The 18,673-nt window shown below is 35.8% G+C and overlaps 1 pseudogene; it reads left to right on the top strand.

Annotated features, from left to right (window-relative positions):
• The first annotated feature begins 12,851 nt into the window (after positions 1-12,851).
• LOC122907567 lies at positions 12,852-13,506 on the top strand (annotated as a pseudogene).
• Positions 13,507-18,673: the final 5,167 nt, after the last annotated feature.

Raw genomic sequence — 18,673 nt, 5'->3', positions numbered from 1 at the left:
ACTTATTTCATTTATCGTAATATGCTCTAGTTCCATCCACATCATTGCAAATGGCAAGATTTCATTCTTTTTGATGGCTGAATAATATTTCTCTGTGTGTGCATGCGTGTGTGTGTGTGTGTGTACCACATCTTTAACCATTCATCAGTTGAAGGACATTTGGGCTCTCTCCCTAGTTATCATTAAATGTATACCAATAGATTATAACACATTTTGCTGCTTGTATCACATCTGTGTTTTTCCTGGTAATAACCCTTACTTTGTCTTAGGTGAAAGTTTTCTACCGGGTTGCATTTTTCAGGCTTTCTCTGAAGAAACATATGAACAGAAATAAAGATGGAAGGAAAGAAAGGAGGAGGGAAGAAAGCAAGCAAGGAAGGAAGTGGGGAGGAAGGAGGAAAGTGGGACACAGAGAGGAAGGTTTAACATTTATTCCAAAATGTGAGCAGGAACAGAGAAAATAATCTGAGAGTAAGAGTTTAGGAAACAAATATGATCTCTGTTTCTGTGTGGAGATTTTTGTTCAGTGCTGTTCAGTTACAGCTGTACAATCCTGTCCCACTTCACTTTGTCCTGGGCCTGTATGTCTAACACTGGAGGAAAAAGTTCTAATTCTAACTTTTAATTCTTTAAATTGTAACTCTGCTTGTAAGGAATCATGCAAATCTATTTGCATGAAAATTTTCTCAGTTGTACTAGATTAGGAAGTCATTCTCTTTCAGCATGTGTATTCATGTAACAGTAAACAACTATTACTATCTTAAAGAGGTATTTATACCCCCATGTTCCTTGCAGGATTATTTACAATACTCAAGACACAGAAACAATGTATCTATGGACAGATGAATGAATAAAGAAAATAGGAGATACACACACACACACACACACACACAATAGAATATTACTCAGCTATAAAAAAGAAGGAAGTTTTGCCATTTACAACAACATGGATGAATCTTGAGGACATTATGCTAAGTGAAATAAGTCAGACAGAAAAAAAACAGTATGATACAATAATATATGATTTCACTTATATCTGTAATCCAGAAGAAACAAACAAACAAAAAAACCCAGAACTGATTGATAGTTGCCAGAGGCAGGGGAATGGGGAAGGGAATGGGTGAAGATAATCAAAGAATACAAACCTCCAGCTATAAGAGGAGTAAATTCTGGAGATACAATGTACAACATGTACAATATGGTGACTATAGCTGACAATACTATATCGTATTTGTGAAATTGCTTAAAGAGTAAATCTTAACTACACACACACACACATACACACACACACAATGTAACTGTGAAATGATGAATGTGTTAACTAACCTTTTTGTTGTAACCATTTTGCAATATACATATATGAAATCATTACATTGTATATCTTAAGCTTATACAATTTTATTTGTCTGTTATAACTTAATAAAGCTGGGGGAAAACAGTATCGCCTGTTAGTTGAAGATAATAAAATGTGTTTATGCATTTTTCTAAATATTTATAATCATTCCATTTTTTCCCTTTCCTTTCATGTTTTCAAGGAGGGAAGGTTGATGTAAATAATCTGGATCCTGTTTTAGAAGCCATGGAGGTCAAGCTTACAGAACAGGAACTCGATCTGTTAAAGGATCTTCTGAGTGGTGAGCCCTATGGAAAACACTGTGATTTTAAAAGATGTTAAGCTTGCAGGATTAACTGTGACTGTTTCAAATGTTTAAATTATTTGTTGCCTGAAGCCATGTGAATAGCTTTTACAAGAACTCAAGGGGCAAAAAGGCCATTTATTTTTGTTGATTTAAAATCTATAATCTGTTTCTTTATACATACATCTCAGGGTAGGGACAGATGGGAGTGAGAAGGGGAGGGATTACTGTTGTCTGGTTTTACAAATATAGGATCTGTAATGTATTTTTTCTCACTGTGTCATATATCTCTGACATCAACCCAGATTGATTCACCCATTCCTCATTTCTTTGTTCATGGATTTGAGATGGCTTTATTTTTGTGGTCACTATAACAAGTTAACAGAAAAATAGGTATAGTATTATTAATTTTGAAAACATATATATAATATGCCTTCATAAACATAAGGAAAGTCTGGAAGGATATACACAAAACTGTTAGTAATGGTGAGGAGTAGTCATGAAATTGAGGAGAGGTAAAAGAAGGGACATTTACCTTTTCTTCATATGCTTGTATATTTTTTAATTTGTTACGCAAAGTATGTTTTTAAATTCTAACTTTTTAATCTCAATTTATTTTGCTTTTAATCAAAGATGGAAGCAAATGGTCTGGTAAAATGATAGGATTTGAGCTGTGTTCTTATCCACCAATTAGGTTTCAGGAATCACTAAGTTGACCACTTAAGTAATTAGCTTCTCTCTAAAATCCCTCACTGCTTAACACAGAAGTGCCCATTTCATCAACACGTGGTACCACAAGAAAATACTCCTTATGAACCTTGAGAAACATGCATCATTTCATGAACTAAGTAAAAGTAACATTGAAGGACTGCCCAGATCACACAAAGCCACGAAAAATGTGGACCTGGCAGAGTTACAACATTTAATAATTGAAGAAAAAATTCTACATGAGATAGGACATTCAAAATACAAAATATGGATTTCAAAAGATTTAAAGGAACCCTTAGGAAAAAGTCAATCATTTTCACAAAGGTTATTTTTCTATGTCTTGTTTCAAAGTTCAAAAGGATACTGTAGTATACAATTACCTAACTTTCCCAGAAAAAAATATCTCAACACACTTGTAGAAGTCAGTGTTGCTACACTGCTTCTCCTAAGAATTATTTTACAGCCTATAGAATAACTATTAGAATAGCTATAATTACAACCTGAATTTTCTTAAATATTAGATAGGATAAACTTGTTTTCATAATTTTCATTTTTATTATTTAGTACAACATTTTAAGATCACTTTTATTCATTATTTCATTATTTACTATTAAATCTTGGTCTTCATTGTAAATGAATTTATTTGCTTTGGTCATCTTTTTACATTAAATCTTAAATAAAAAGGATTTCTTTTAAAAAAAAAAGGACTTCTTGTCTTATGTATCTTTTTTCTGAGTCCATGTTACTGTTTTTCTCTGATTAAACTTTGTCTTATAGGCTATAAGAAAGTTGATCTGAAAAACCTGATGGATAAGGTAGAAGCTGTTACAGGTGAGGAAGAAGTTACCAAGTATATATGATTCTGATTCTTTATATGTATTTTTATTATGTTAGTCACTAGACAGTACATCATTGGATTTTTATGTAGTGTTTCATGATCAGTTGTGATTCTTCATATTTGTTCTTTCCTGTTCTTTCCTGAAAATTCTTTCTTTCCTGTTATTCCCTTTAAATTATGCTATTTTTAATAAACTGATTGTAGTTTGATTTCCTAGACTTTGACTTTGGTTTGTCAGTGTTTCAACAATAAAACATAGTGCCACATTTTGTTAGGCCGTATGATCTCATTTTTTCCAAATTAAGGTATTTACTAAAAAAGAGGTTAGTGTAATAAAAAGAGACTAAAATTTTATTACCTACTAGTAATCTCTCACAATAGAAAATTATGAAATGCATAATTATGTACTCTGTTATTTTGCCTCTATTATTACTAAAGTTGTGGAAATAAACACTTCAAGGTTCTACCGTAACTATACTCAAACAGGACTCATTTGACTTTATTATGCATTAAGTAGTTGGGGTTAATATAGTAATAGAAGATTTCATCATGATTTGGAATAATGAGAAGGTTCTTTAAAATCAAACATTACCATTTCTATCCTTTTGAAGGAGAGGAATTTGATGTCAATGACATAGGAACAATTCTAAGAAACATGGGAATAGAACTCACAGATGAAGAACTCTCGCAACTGATGAAAACTCTGCCAGTTGATAGTGAGTATTTCAAATAAACATATAGTCATCCGAGGAAGCATATTGTTAAATTGCAAAAACTTCTAAAATTGTCTCTATCTTATTGCTTGTCAGAAATAAGCTTATGAGCCATGTTACATAATTTAAAATGACTCTATTGTATCTTAAAATTTATTATTTTATCTATTTTTAATCTATTATTTTATCTATTGTATCTGTGCCATTTAATCTTTGGTTTGAGAATCAACCATTGTGTTATCATGACTCCTATCATCAGGGTTCACTTAATATCTTTTATATAATTATATATTTTGTAACTTTTGAGTCTATCAAGAGATCTGAAATTTAAGCCAGAATAAATAAGAAAAAAGAAAGAGAAATCTAATAGGGAATATGAAAATATTGCAAAAGAAAAGGAAAAGATATATTTCAGAATGGTAGAGTGTCAGTATCCCCATGCCCTATAATTTCATTGTTTGCCTCTAAATCAGAAAATTTCTAAGGCAGTTCATAAATATGTCTTACTGGAATTGCTGATTCTTACTGTCAATGAAGCTCCACTATGAAGTTTCTGTGATCTGAACAGTGTTTTCCTTACAGATGGAAAGGTCTACCAAAGAAGGTTGCTGGATGGTATAAAGTTTCTTAAAGGTGAGGGAGAAGCTTACTAAGACACAAATTAATCTGAGGTCATCATGTTTGGCATTTCTACTAATTCCTTGTGATTAAATTGTCAGCCTTGACACCTAACACATTATTACATAATTTTGTTTTTAATAGATCAATGTGTTCTTTAGGAGATCATTTCTTATGATGTAACTTGGAAAGAACTCCCATGCTCTCTTGGGATTTCTCAAACTTTGACAGAAAAAGAAATTATCAGAGCCCAGGCTGTACAGCAAAAGTAAAGGGAAAATTGGCACTTCTTCAGTTAGTTTATTCAGCAGCAAGAGACTACTAACCTGACATTTAGACCAAAGGCGAGAGAGAGAACAAGAGAGCTCTAGAAAGCCTTCAAGAAACTGAAGGAACATAGGACTGAATAGACAGACAGAAAGCAGGCCAGGAAGAAGGTCATGTCTAAGCAAGGTTCCCAAAACTACCTTCGTGATATCTTCCAAATCCACACAGTATTTGTAGTATTATTTATATTTCATTTAAACTGATTTACTTTTAACTTGAATTTTTAAAATATGTTAAATGGTAATGGAGAACCAGCATCCTTTAGCATGACTAGACGTTAACTGTAAAAATAAACACAATGAGGAATTTGAGAAACAAAACAGAGGATCATAAGGGAAGGGAGGGAAAAATGAAACAAGATGACATCAGAGAGGAAGACAAAATGTAAGATAGGCTCTTAATCTCAGGAAACAAACAGGATGGTGACTGGGTGATGGACACTGGGGAGGGTATGCGCTCTGGTGAGTGCTGTGAATTGTGTAAGACTGATGAATCACAGACCTGTACCCCTGAAACAAATAGCACATTATATGTTAATAAAAAAAATAAACACAATGAAAGTGAGACAATAGTCATTTGAGACACGGGAATTATTATCACCTTACTAGAATTCTCTGAGAAGTCATTCCATCACCTTTCAGTTTTTATTCTGGGTATGCTTATATGAAGATTAAAATTAAAACAGTATGTTCTAATTCTAACTCTTATTTTTTACTCTGTCTTCTTCTCATGAGGCTTTGGTCCTTTGGATGAATATGATAACCATAATCCTCAGGAGGGTGAGGGTTTATCCAACAATCTAGGGACATTAACTTCTGCTTTTATATCTGTCTCTCTTTCCATAAGGCGGGAAGATTGATTCCAGTAAAGTGGATGCAGTTTTGGAAAACATAGGAATGGACCTTACTGAAAAGGAGCTTAAAGACATAACACAAAATCTGCCAGTTGATGGTGAGTATTTTAGAAACCATTAAACACTACAGAAAAACTTCTTTTATAAGCCTATTTATAACAATCGTTAAAAATGCTTCTTGGGGCACCTGGGTGGCTCAGTGGGTTGGGCCGCTGCCTTCGGCTTGGGTCATGATCTCAGGGTCCTGGGATCGAGCCCCACATCTGGCTCTCTGCTCAGCAGGGAGCTTGCTTCTCCCTCTCTCTCTGCCTGCCTCTCTGCCTACTTGTGATCTCTCTCTGTCAAATAAATAAATAAAATCTTTTAAAAAAAAAATGCTTCTTTGGCAGCAAGAAGGCATTCTGAAAAGCTTAGGGAAAAAACTCAGGTCCAAAGAAAGAATCCATCCTGTCTCTTGCTAGTCTTACGTGCAAATTAGAGAAGGAATTTGTGTTATCTCTGTTTTTTTCACTCAGCCTTACCTTTTTTCTCCCTATGGAGTAGGGAGAATTGGTAAGTATTGCTCAAATTCTGCTTGAACTCTTTGGCCACATTTGCTACATGACATCAGTATTTATAAAAAAGAGACTGAATATAGGTATGGTGATCTTTAATGTTCTTTCTATTTTAATGTGGCTAGAGTATAGCAGCTCTATCTGGCTGCCATCTCAGTATTTGTCACTTCCACCTGGGTCCTCTAGATAAAAGTCTGTTGCAGACAACTTAGAATAGTTCCTCTCTAAGTTTATAACAAGGATGACGTCAGAGCACCACTTCCGCCAAACACTGTTATTAAAGCAATCACAAGACGCTGCCCAGACTCAATCTTAAGTTCTTGGTGGGAGGTGTATCAGGCACGTTGTAATGAGGTCTGTGGGACAGGAAATACATAGCTCAGCCATCCTTGAAAATTATGTTCTGCCACAGCTTTTTTACTCAGCATATAAATCTGGGATTCGCCTATATTGTTGCTTGTGTCAGTAATTTGTTTTAATTGCTGGATAATATTCTTTTATATAAATATACCACAGTATGTCATCACTTCTACTATTATTGGGCCTATGCTTTTTTTTAGCTTTTCACTAGCACGAATATAACTGCTATGAACATTCTTGTACGAGACATTTTTTGTTTGAGATATTTTTGAACATGTGTTTACTATTCTTCTGGGTAGATATCAGGAGTAGAAATGCTGCCTCCTAGGGTAAATGTGTCTTTAGTTTTGTAAGTATCTGTTAGGTAATTTTCCAAAGTGAATGTAGCATCTTATACTCCCACCAACAACGTCTGAAGGTTCTCTTAGCTCAACTCCTCACCAACACTTGTTATTATCATTGTTTTTAATTTTAGTCCTTCTGGTTAGCATGTGATATGTATGACTTGATTTACATTTCCTTGATGACTAATGATATTGAGTACTTTTCCAAGTGTTTATTAGTCATTTATACTTTTTAAATAAAGTATCTATTCAAATTGCCCACTTTTTTATCTGATTGTTTGTCCAACCACTTGGGAAATGGTTGTTTGTCTTTCATACCTACATTCTAGGAGTGTTTAGTTTCTTTTTGTCTTTCTGCTTCATTATTAAAGGAAGGAATGTAAGGCCTTACATTTTCTTCTGAACACAGCTTCACTATATCCTTTTGGTTTTGATATGAAGAGTTTTCTTAATCATTACTTTCTACTGACTTATAATTGATACAAAGATTATCTAGTATCTAAAAGTATATTTCTTATTTTCTTTTTAAGTCTTTTATTTATTATATATAAACTTTGGAGTTCTACCAGATAATGTGGCCACTGAAATGTTAAAAAGAATCTCTGTTTTGTTAAGGGTTTCATTATGGCCATGTACTTTATCAATTTTTATAAATCTGTAGGCATATAAAAATAATATATAGTCTCTAGAGAGTGCACATAGATTTCTTTTTATTATTATTTTTATTAGCATATAATGTATTATTTGCCCCAGGAGTACAGTTAATGAATTGTCAGGCTTACACACTTCACAGCACTCACCAGTGCACATAGATTTCTATACATGTATTATGAAATCAAGTTTATCAGTAGTATTATTCAATTCCTTTGTATCTTTACTTCTATTTTGTTTACAAAATAGATCTTCTTCCATTTAGAGGGTTAATATCTCCTATTAAATTGAATTTTTATAAGATTCTTCTTGGGGCATGAGGGTGGTTCAGTCAGTTGGGTGTCTGACTCTTAATTTTGGCTTAGGTCATGTCCTCACTCCTTTATTTTCAATCTTCTTTATCACTTGGTTGAAATATATTTTGCAAAATCATCATATAGCTGGGTTTTTAAGGAACTCGTTTGATAATCTTTCCTTTTTTTAATGAGAAATTTCAAATTGTTCAGATTTGGTGCAATACTAGACATATATTTTTATTTTATTTTATGTTTATTATTCATTTTCTACTATTGTTTTCTTTTTTCTTATGCTTATTATTACCAGTTGGTTCAAGTTGTCATTCATTTGTTTTCTTCTTAATTAATTTTGAAGTTCCAGAGGAGGGTCACATTTCATTAATTCTTACATTTCTTTCCTTCTCATTCGCTGTCATACTTACGTATAACTTAATTATTATAGGAAACAAAATACTGCTTTTTTCATCAAGATACCTTTACCCATCAGATATTTTATTTCAGCTTTATCCCTTCCTCCCCACCCCCCACCCTACAATCCCAATAAGCAGAAGCTTTTAGAATACTCTTTTTCTTCCCACAATTTCCTCTATTCCCCACCATGAGATCTTTGGAATGTCTATACTTCCTCAGCTATAACATTTTCAATTCTCACAATCAATCAACTTCTAAAATATCTCTTACATAATCTCCCTTCTATTTCAAGATTCTTTATTTAGCACTTAATATTACACATTCCGTAACATAACTTACAGAAAAGAAGGTAGCATCTGTTCTGGCATCTCTATTTCCACCACCTCAGGAAAATAAATGTTTCTGCCCACCTGTTTTATTCCTTCTTGGTCTCTTAGGAATCAGAGGAATTGGAATATCCTCATACTGGCCTTGACTGAGCTTCCTCAGGGTCTTCAGCATTCTAAATGCCAAGTGTTTCCCAGGATCTACTACTTTCCAGTTCTGTTCCTGTGCTCTGACACCTCTCTGCTGCTTCCCACATTGAGGGCAGAAAGAACCCCATGCCCATTCTTTCCTCCAGGACACAACCAAGCCCAAGAGTTGACAGAGCCCCAGCATCCTAAAAAGACCATCAACATTTGAATTTCAAAAAGCAAATAGCTTTGGGGCACCTGGGTGGCTCACTGGGTTAAAGCCTCTGCTTTCAGCTCAGGTCATGATCTCAGGGTCCTGGGATCAAGCCCCGCATCCGACTCTCTGCTCAGCAGGGAGCCTGCTTCCCTTCCTCTCTCTGCCTACTTGTGATCTGTCTGTCTGTCAAATGAATAAATAAAATCCTTTTTTTAAAAAGTGAACAGCTTTGAGATAGTAGTAAAAGGGACTGGAGCATGTTCACAAAAGCCCTTCCAAATTTTTATTAAAGTAAATACAAAAAAGAATATCATTATAAGTAAAGGAAAATGATCAACTTTGGTTTTAAAAATGTTTCCTTGTCACACGGATGTCTCAGTTCCTACTAATAGATTCCTCCTCAACTGAGATAAACTTGGAATATTTTAATGAAAGAGAACTCCCTCCAATTAGATGGCCTATGGCAGAGAGCCCTTTCATCTTGGGTCAGAGTGGTGTGGTTCATATATACAATGGAATAATTACTCAACAATCAGAAAGGGTGAATACCCACCATTTGAATTGTCACGGATGGACCTGGAGAGGTTTATACCAAGTGAAATAAGTCAAACAGAGAAAGACAATTTTCATTGGTTTCATATGGTTTCATTCATAGTGGAACATAAGGAATAGCAGAGAGGACCATAGTGTAAGGGAGAGAAAGCTGAACAACAGGAAGAAATCAGAGAACCAAACAAACCATGAGAGACTTTGGAATCCAGGAACTAAACTGAGAGTTACAGAAGGGGGGAGGGTAACCGAAGGCACCTGTTGTGATGAGCACTGGGTGTTATACACAACTAATGAATCATTGAACACTACATCAAAAACTAACCTTATGTTGGCCAAATGAACATAATAAAAAAAACATGGAAACCACAAAAAAAAATTTTCCCAGTAATAAACCAGATAGACAAAGAAAAAGATGAACAGTCAACCATAGTGACCCAAGTACAATGACAGGCCTGAAAACTGTAATTCCCTCCAAGGATCCCATCTCTTGTTCATGATAGGCTTGGTTAACTATAATAATCCAGGTAAACCAACACACAATTTCCATTTTGCCCTGACCTATAATTGGTATTGATGCAGAAGTTACTAGTGGTGCATAAACAAAGACTCATAGAACTCTGAAAAAATAAAATTAAATTAAAAAAAAAAGATGTTGTTAGTGGCCAGGAATACTTTAACAGACAAAGAATAAAGTCCAAAAATTCTCACCACAGAATTAGCAACATTATTGGAAATTGATAGACTTTTCTGGCCATTCTGCTGGCACTTTGTGGGTACTCAAAAACAAGTTTGTTGAATTAATGATTCACTACACTTTATACAATGTTTCCTAGGTTATAGCTAGATTTTCTCATCAACATGGAGTATTATTTTGCTGGGGGAGAAAAAGCACTTTTCTTTTCAGAAACTAAATGACAAGAATTAATCACTTTTCTTCCCGGAGCACAATATATTGGAAATGCTGGAATATTAGTTGTATTCAGGAAACAATTATGCTTACTGTCATTCAAGCTGTCATCCTTCCTCTTCTACCTTCTTATGAAGAATGTAGCAAAAGGTTAAATTTTCGTGTGTGTGTGTGTGTATGTGTGTATAGTATGAAACCAGCTCTATTTTTATGTTAAGGTATAATTTTTTATATTGAGGTTGTAATTGACATATTTATTAGTTCAGACTTATAGCATGATTCAATATTTATGTATATTGCAATATTACAATATATGTATATGTGTATATATATCAAAATGATCACAATTGACACCCATCACTATATACAGTTACAATTTTTTTTGTTGAGATGAGAACTTTTAAGATCTACTCTCTTAGCAACTTTCAAATATTATTTCAATATTAACTATAGTTATCATACTGTATGTTATATCCCCAAGACTTACTTTAAACTGAAAGTGTGTACCTGCAAAAGGTTAAATTTTCTAAAGCAAATAAATACTAAATTTTTCTGCTCTATGTAACACATTTTCTTGGTCTCACTGTCATGTTTCCATCCAATTTATTCCTTGCCTTTACAGTTAAAGGTAAAGTTGATCTGGAAAAGCTGATGAATGAAGTAAAATCTTTCTGGGGTGAGTAAAACATTACTAAGACAATCCTAACCCTATGTTATATTTTGATTAGTGTTTTCCTAATATTATACCATAAATTTATTAATGTTGATATTTTACATATTTTAATGAAATATTTATATTCAACTTTACTTCTGCATTTGATTTTGAATTATCTTGGGTTTGGCTTTAAAAGTCAGTGGTAAGGGGTGCCTGGGTGGCTTAGTTGGTTAAGCATCTGCCTTTAGCTCAGGTCATGAGCCCCACATGGGTCTCTCTGCTCAATGGGGAATCTGCTTCTTTCTCTCCCTCTGCCCCTTCCCCCAATTTGTACTTGTGCTTTCTCTCTCTTCTTTCACACTCTCTCAAGTAAATAAATAAGATTTTTAAAAAATAAATAAATAAGTAGTAATACTTAAGTTATAAATTATATTTTCTGTAGTTCCTACCAGTATTATACTGACCTTGACTAGTGTTTAAATCAGAGGTTTAACAAATTGGCTATCCATGAATTGAGTCCAACCTGTAGTCAAGTTTATAACTTTTGGCAACACTAGCCCTACATTCCCTCATGACAGTAACTGGTATATTGTCTCTTTGGACAAGGCATGTGTTATCTAGTTCACCATATCTAGTTTCACTAATTTCTTCTACCTTCAGCCTCCTACAATCTTGAGTTAATAACTGCTGGCTTAAATCACCAAATATGGGTAGGCACAGAATATAGGAAGAGGAATATTTTTAGAAAATTAAGTTGATAAGATTGCTTTAAATAATATCACATGATTGGGGCGCCTGGGTGGCTCAGTGGGTTAGGCCTCTGCCTTCGGCTCAGGTCATGATCCCAGAGTACTGGGATCGAGCCCCGCATCAGGCTCTCTGCACAGCGGGGAGCCTGCTTCCTCCTCTCTCTCTGACTGCCTCTCTGCCTACTTGTGATCTCTCTGTCCAATAAATAAATTTAAAAAAATAATAATAATAATCACATGATTCAGTATTAAGAAGAAAAAAGGCTAGGTATCCTAAATTACTGGCCAATTATATAACCTGATTTTCTTTTATGGTATCTTGCCATTAGTCTTAGGAGACCATTCTATGAAGAATCAAGAAGTTCTGCCTCATTATCCTTAAACACTATTAGAATATGTGAGAATATGAAAATTAGAATGGCATTCTTTAAACCAGCTTTTCATTATTTTGGATCATTATAATGTCCTAAAATTGTCATGCATCAATAATTCATTTTTCTTTCAAAGGAGGCAAAGTAGATGCTAGTAAACTTGGAAGTGTTTTGGAAAACTGCGGGATTGAGCTCACACCTAATGAACTTTTGAATTTGGTGAAGACACTGCCACTTGATGGTAAGTCTAATGGGTGCTATAAGCCTAGTTCTGTGGAATTGTTTCCACATGTGAAAAATGACAAAATAGTTGCAAATAACATCCAGTGCTCATCACAACACATGCCCTCCTTAATACCCACATAATGAATCACTGGACACTACATCAAAAACTGATGATGTACCCTATGCTGACTAACTAAACATTAAAAAAAAAAAAAGAAAGAAAGAAAGAAAGAGGCGCGCGGCTCGACAACTCCTCATGGGCGTTGGTGGCTCCTTGGGCGCAGGACGGTGGTGACTGAGCTGCGAGTGTGGCGGGCGGGCGCCGAGCCCCGGTCGGGTCTCCGTGTGCCCCACCCCGGGCTTCGCACCCCTGATGCCGCGCGGGTGCTGAGCCCGCCCCGGCCGGGACGATGGTGAAGTCTTTCCTGGGCCAGAGTGTGCAGCGGAGTTCCTGGGACCAAGTGTTCGCTGCCTCGTGGCAGCGGTCCCCGAATCCCTATAGCAAACATGTCGACGGAAGACATAGTGCACCGGGAGGTGACCCCTGACCAGAAACTCCTGTCCCGGCGTCTCCTGACCAAGACCAACAGGACGCCCGGCTGGGCCGAAGGGACTGTTTCCTGCCAATGTCGCTCACTCGGTGTACATCCTGGAGGATGCTATTGTGGACCCGCAGAACCAGACCATGACCGCCTTCACCCGGAACATCAACACGCCCGGCTGATAGTGGTGGAGGAGCGACGTGTTTACTGGGTGAACTCTGATGACAGCGGCTGGACCGAAATCCGCCGGGAAGCCTGGGTCTCCTCTAGCTTATTTGGTGTCTCCTGAGCTGTCCAGGAGTTTGGTCTTGCCCAGATCAAAAGCAATGTGACCAAGACCATGCAGGGCTTTGAGTACATCTTGGCCAAGCTGCAGGGTGAGGCCCCTTCCAAAACCCTCGTTGAGACAGCCAAGGAAGCCAAGGAGCAGGCGAAGGAGATGGCACTGGCAGCTACAGAGAAGGCTAAGGACCTTGCCAGCAAGGCAGCCACTAGACAGCAGCAGCAGCAGCACTTCGTGTAGTGAGCCCAGGCCCTGGCGCGGTAGGACACCTGACCACCTGGCTCAAGTCCCTCTGCCTGTCCCCCTTGTACTTTATTATTAAAAGTCAACTTCCAGCCCTTTCTGCTGTCTGGGTGAGTTGGGGCTAGGTGTCCTGTTTGGCATGGACAATGCAGCAGGCGCCAGTGCCCACGTCTGAGCCAGGCCTGTGGATGCCCACATCCGGCACAGGGAGGGGTGGGGGGCTGCCTGGTCCCAGACAGTCTGCTGGTACAGGGCTAGGAAATGCCAGACTGTAAGCTCCATGAGGGCAGGGACCTTTGTCATGCTCTCTGATGTGTCCCAAGTACCTGGAACAATATCTAGCACATAACAGGCACTCAATAAATAGTTCTTGAATTCAAAAAAAGAAAGAAGAGAAAAATTACAAATTAAAACGAAAAATGTTTTTAAAATATTAAAAAGTTAATGCAAATACAAAGAAAAATTTCATCACTTTGGATTTTGATTTAAAAATCGTCAGTCTAATCCGAAGGGGCACATGCACCCAAATGTTTATAGCAGCAATGTCCACAATAGCCAAACTATGGAAAGAACCTAGATGTCCATCAACAGATGAATGGATAAAGAAGATGTGGTATATATACACAATGGAATACTATGTAGCCATCAAAAGAAATGAAATCTTGCCGTGGATGGAACTAGAGGGTATCATGCTTAGCGAAATAAGTCAAGCGGAGAAAGACAACTATCATATGATCTCCCTGATATGAGGAAGTGGTGATGCAACATGGGGGGTTAAGTGGGTAGGAGAAGAATAAATGAAACAAGATGGGATTGGGAGGGAGACAAACCATAAGTGACTCTTAATCTCACAAAACAAACTGAGGGTTTCTTGGGGAGGGGGAGAAGGGGGGTGAGGTTATGGACATTGGGGAGGGTATGTGCTATGGTGAGTGTTGTGAAGTGTGTAAACCTGGCGATTCACAGACCTGGAGATAAAAATATATGTTTATAAAAAACTTTTAAAAAATTGTCAGTCTAACCCATTTAAATTATAAGTTGCTATCAAAGGCAAAGTGCATTAGTCAGCCCCCAGGTTGCTGATCAGCTGGATTGTTTTAAGGATTTTTTAAAAAGATAAAGAAGAGGAGGAGGAAGGCATTCAGTTTTCCCAGCACCAGCTAATAATGTAGCTATGTGTGTTTCTGCAGCATCAAATATATAGTTTGCCAATAAGTGGGTAATTTTGTGCATTGAGAAAAAGCCACAATTCTTAACTTTCTCATTAGATTAAATAAAACCAAAAAAATTATTAAAAATTATTTTTAATCCAATAACCCAAAGATAACCATTATTAATATTTTGGTACACTTCCTTCTAGTGCTCAGTAGATGATAGATTAATAGATAATATGTGTATATTAATTTACTTATAATTCTCACCTCTTCACAATATTAACATGTATATTTATCAGAGAAACCTTGATGATGAAGATAAGTGAAAATAAAACCATCTCTATTCCCAACTAAAAGCAATAACTACTATGAGAATTTTGATGTATATTTTTTTCTAGCTCTCCATCCCTGAATATATATTCTTTTTTTATTTGGCAACTTTGTGAATAAATCTTTGCAAATATTCCAAAATTTTTCAAGATAAATTCCTTACGTAGAGATGTAAAATAGAAGATATTTTGTTTGTTTTCTCACATATCATTCCAGAATATTGTAATTTGATCTCCCACAAACAATATTTTAGGATGTTATTTTCTCTACATTCTCAATACGGGGGGGGAAAAAGAACATCTCATGATTATGATTTGCAATTCACTCCTTTACTATTAAGAGTGAACATTTTGGTATGTCTATTTATCTATTTGCATTTGAAATAGTCCTTATGCAAAGATTTTAAATTCTTCCTGAAATTAAAAGATGTGTATTTATATGGTGGCTATCTGAACATAATAGAAATAAATAAATAAAGTGTGCTATCTTTCTGACTCCATTTTCAAAATATCTCATTTTTTATAGCTGATGGAAAAGTGTATCAAAAAAGGTTGATGAAGGGCATAAAGTCTCTCAAACGTGAGTAAGAAGCACAGGGAAAGGACTGAATCTGAAACCTTTATTTGTGTTGTTAAAACATGAATCATCCTTTCCTATGTAATTGTATTTATTTATGCTTTCTTCAGTAAATCTGAATTTTACCACATAAACCAAGTAGTTTCTTGCACTAAGATTTGGCAGGAAGTATTAAACTTTCTTGGATTTTCCTAACTCAACCCCAGAGAAACAAGATTAAAACACAAAGCAAAAGGTGAAGAAGGAACATTGTCAGATAAAGATTTCAGTCAGAAGCAGAGGCAAATAATTTGAAAGTGCAGACAACAAAAGTATCTCCTGTTTTATAGAATATTATGTCAGTCATCTCTAGCTCTTGCTTTTCAAAATTCTGATATAAAATTGAGGAGAATTTTTATTTTCCTATTCCTAAACCTACTAGGTTTTTGGTGTTTGTCTTGAAAACCTTAATAATACTAAGAGATGGGTGAAATGTTTTTTATTGGAATAAAACACATGCTTGATGAAAAGGAATAATAACACAGCAGAGTGAATGCATGGTCCAGTTTTAGAAACATTAATTTTTATTATATTCCTTTTCTGCTCCTTACTTAGAAGGTGATGTTGATGTCAACAAGCTGGACACTCTTTTAGAAAACATGGGAATCAGCATCAAAGAAAAAGAGTTCATGGATCTGATAGAAAGACTGCCAGAGGCAGGTAAGCACATAACTGTACTTTTTAAGGGGTACTGCTTGTTTTCATCTTTACTGAGATGTAATTGGCATATAACATTGTGTAAGTTTAAGTACAACCTGTTGATTTGACATACTTGCACATTGCAAAATGATTACTGCCATAGCTAACACCTCTGTGACATTACATAATTATCTGTTTTTTAATGGTGAAAACATTTAAGATCTACTCTTAGGAACTTTCAAGTATATAACACAGCGTTGTTAACTATAATCACCATTCTGTATTATATTCTCAGAAGTCATTCACACTAGAAACGGAAGTTTATACCCTTTACCTAACATCGCTCCATTTTCCCACCTCCTCCCTCAGCCCCTAACAATGACCATTCTACTCTGTTTCTATGACCTCAGTGTTTGCTTTTGTTATTTTTTGAAGTTTTATTTATCTGAGAGCAGGGAAGTGCAGAAAGGGAAGGAGAGAGAGTCTTAAGCAGACTCCACACTGAGCTTGATCCCACCACCCTGAGATTACAACCTGAGTCGAAACCAAGAGTCAAATGCCAACCAGCAGTGGTATGTACACACCCTGAGTTCAGCATTTTTAGATTCCACATATAGTCTCTCTCCATCTAACTTATTTCACTTACCATAATACCCTCAAAGTTTATCCATGTTGTCACAAATGGCAAGATTTCCTTTTTTCTCATGGCTGAGTAATTTTCTATTGTATATAATATACCACATCTTCTTTACCCATTCATTCACTGACAGACATATAACTTAACTATTGTGATTAACATTACAGTGAACGTGGGAGTATAGATATCTTTTTGAATCCTATTTCAAAGTGGGCTTTTAAATTTTATGCTGTGTTATGGGATTAATGGATCATATTGTAGTTCTATCTTTAATTTCTTAAGGAACCTCTATTCTGTTTTCCACAGTGACTGCACCAATTTTTATTCCCATCAACGAAGAGCAAGGGCTTCCTCTCCTCCACATCCCCACCAGCATTTGTTATCTCTTATCTTTCTGATGAGAGCCATTCTAATAAGTTTGAAGTGATATCTCATTGTGGTTTTAATTTGCATTTCCCTGATAATGAGTGATATTGAACACCTTTTCATGTACCTATTGGCCACTTGTGTGTGTTCTTTGGAAAGATGGCTATTCAGTTCCTCTACCCATCCTTTAATTGGATTGGGGGGTGGGGGAAGTTTGGTATTGAGTGTATGAATTCCTTATATGTTTTGATCTCAATCCCTTATCAGATATATGGTTTGCAAATATTTTCTCTCATTTTGTAAGTTGCACTTTCACTTTATTGATTCTGTTGCTATACAGACTTTTTGTTTGGTATAGTCCCACTTACTAATTTTTTCTTTTGTTGCTTGTGCTTTTGGTGTCATAACTAGAAGAATAACTCAAGACTCATGCCAAGAAGCTACGTTTTCCTCTGGAAACTTTATTGTTTGGGGTCCTACATTTAAGTCTTTCATTCAAGTTTATGTTTTTGAGTGGTATAAGATTGAGTGGGACAATTTCATTCTTTTGCCTGTGGTTATCCAGTTTTCCCAACACCATTGAAGAGCCTGTCCTTTCCCTATTGAGTATTCTTGGCTGCCTTGTTAATAGTTGACTGTATGTATGGGGTTTTATTTCTGGGCTCTTGATTATGTTCTGTTGGCCCATGTATCTACTTTTATACAATGCCATACTGTTTGATTAACTTTGTAGTATAGTTTGAGGGGGAGGAGTTAAGGCAGTGGAGGATTAGGGAGAACTTAAGCATGTCTCATCCCTCGAATATGGCTAGATAGTTATCAGATCATTCTGAATACGCAAGAAAATCAATCAGAGGTCTAAGAGGATTGAAAACTACAAGTCTATAAGCAAAAAAGTGACCACCTTTCGGAAGATTCTTTTAACAAGCAGACCAAAACACAAGCAGAATCTAGTTTTGTTGTTGTTGTTGGGTTATTTTGTCTTTTTCTTTCTTCTTTTCTTTTCTGGACAAAATAATGAGATGGAGAAATTCACTCCAAAAGAAGGTACAGGAGGTAGTACAACTAGGGATTTAATCAGTATAGATATAAGTAAGATGTCTTAACTAGAATTTAAAACAATGATTATAAGGACATTAGCCAGGCTTAAAAAAAAAAAGCATAGAAGACACTAGAAGACCCTTACTGCAGAGACAAAAGAACGAAAATCTAGTCAGGCCAAAATTAAAATGCTATAACCAAGATGCAGTCCCAAATGGAGGCCATAAAAGTGAGGATGGACAAAGCAGAAGAGCAAATCAGTAATACAGAAGATAAAATTATGGGGGAAAAATGAAGCTGAAAAGAAGAGGGAAAGAAAGGCAATGACCACAAAGGTAGACTTAGGGAACTCAGTGACTTGTTAAAATGTATTAACATATAT

The sequence above is a fragment of the Neovison vison genome, chromosome 5 (genome assembly GCF_020171115.1).
Source record: "Neovison vison isolate M4711 chromosome 5, ASM_NN_V1, whole genome shotgun sequence".
Taxonomy (NCBI): Eukaryota; Metazoa; Chordata; class Mammalia; order Carnivora; family Mustelidae; genus Neogale; species Neogale vison.
The sequence above is the reverse complement of the archived record's forward strand: the minus strand, read 5'-3'. Positions and strand labels throughout refer to the sequence as shown.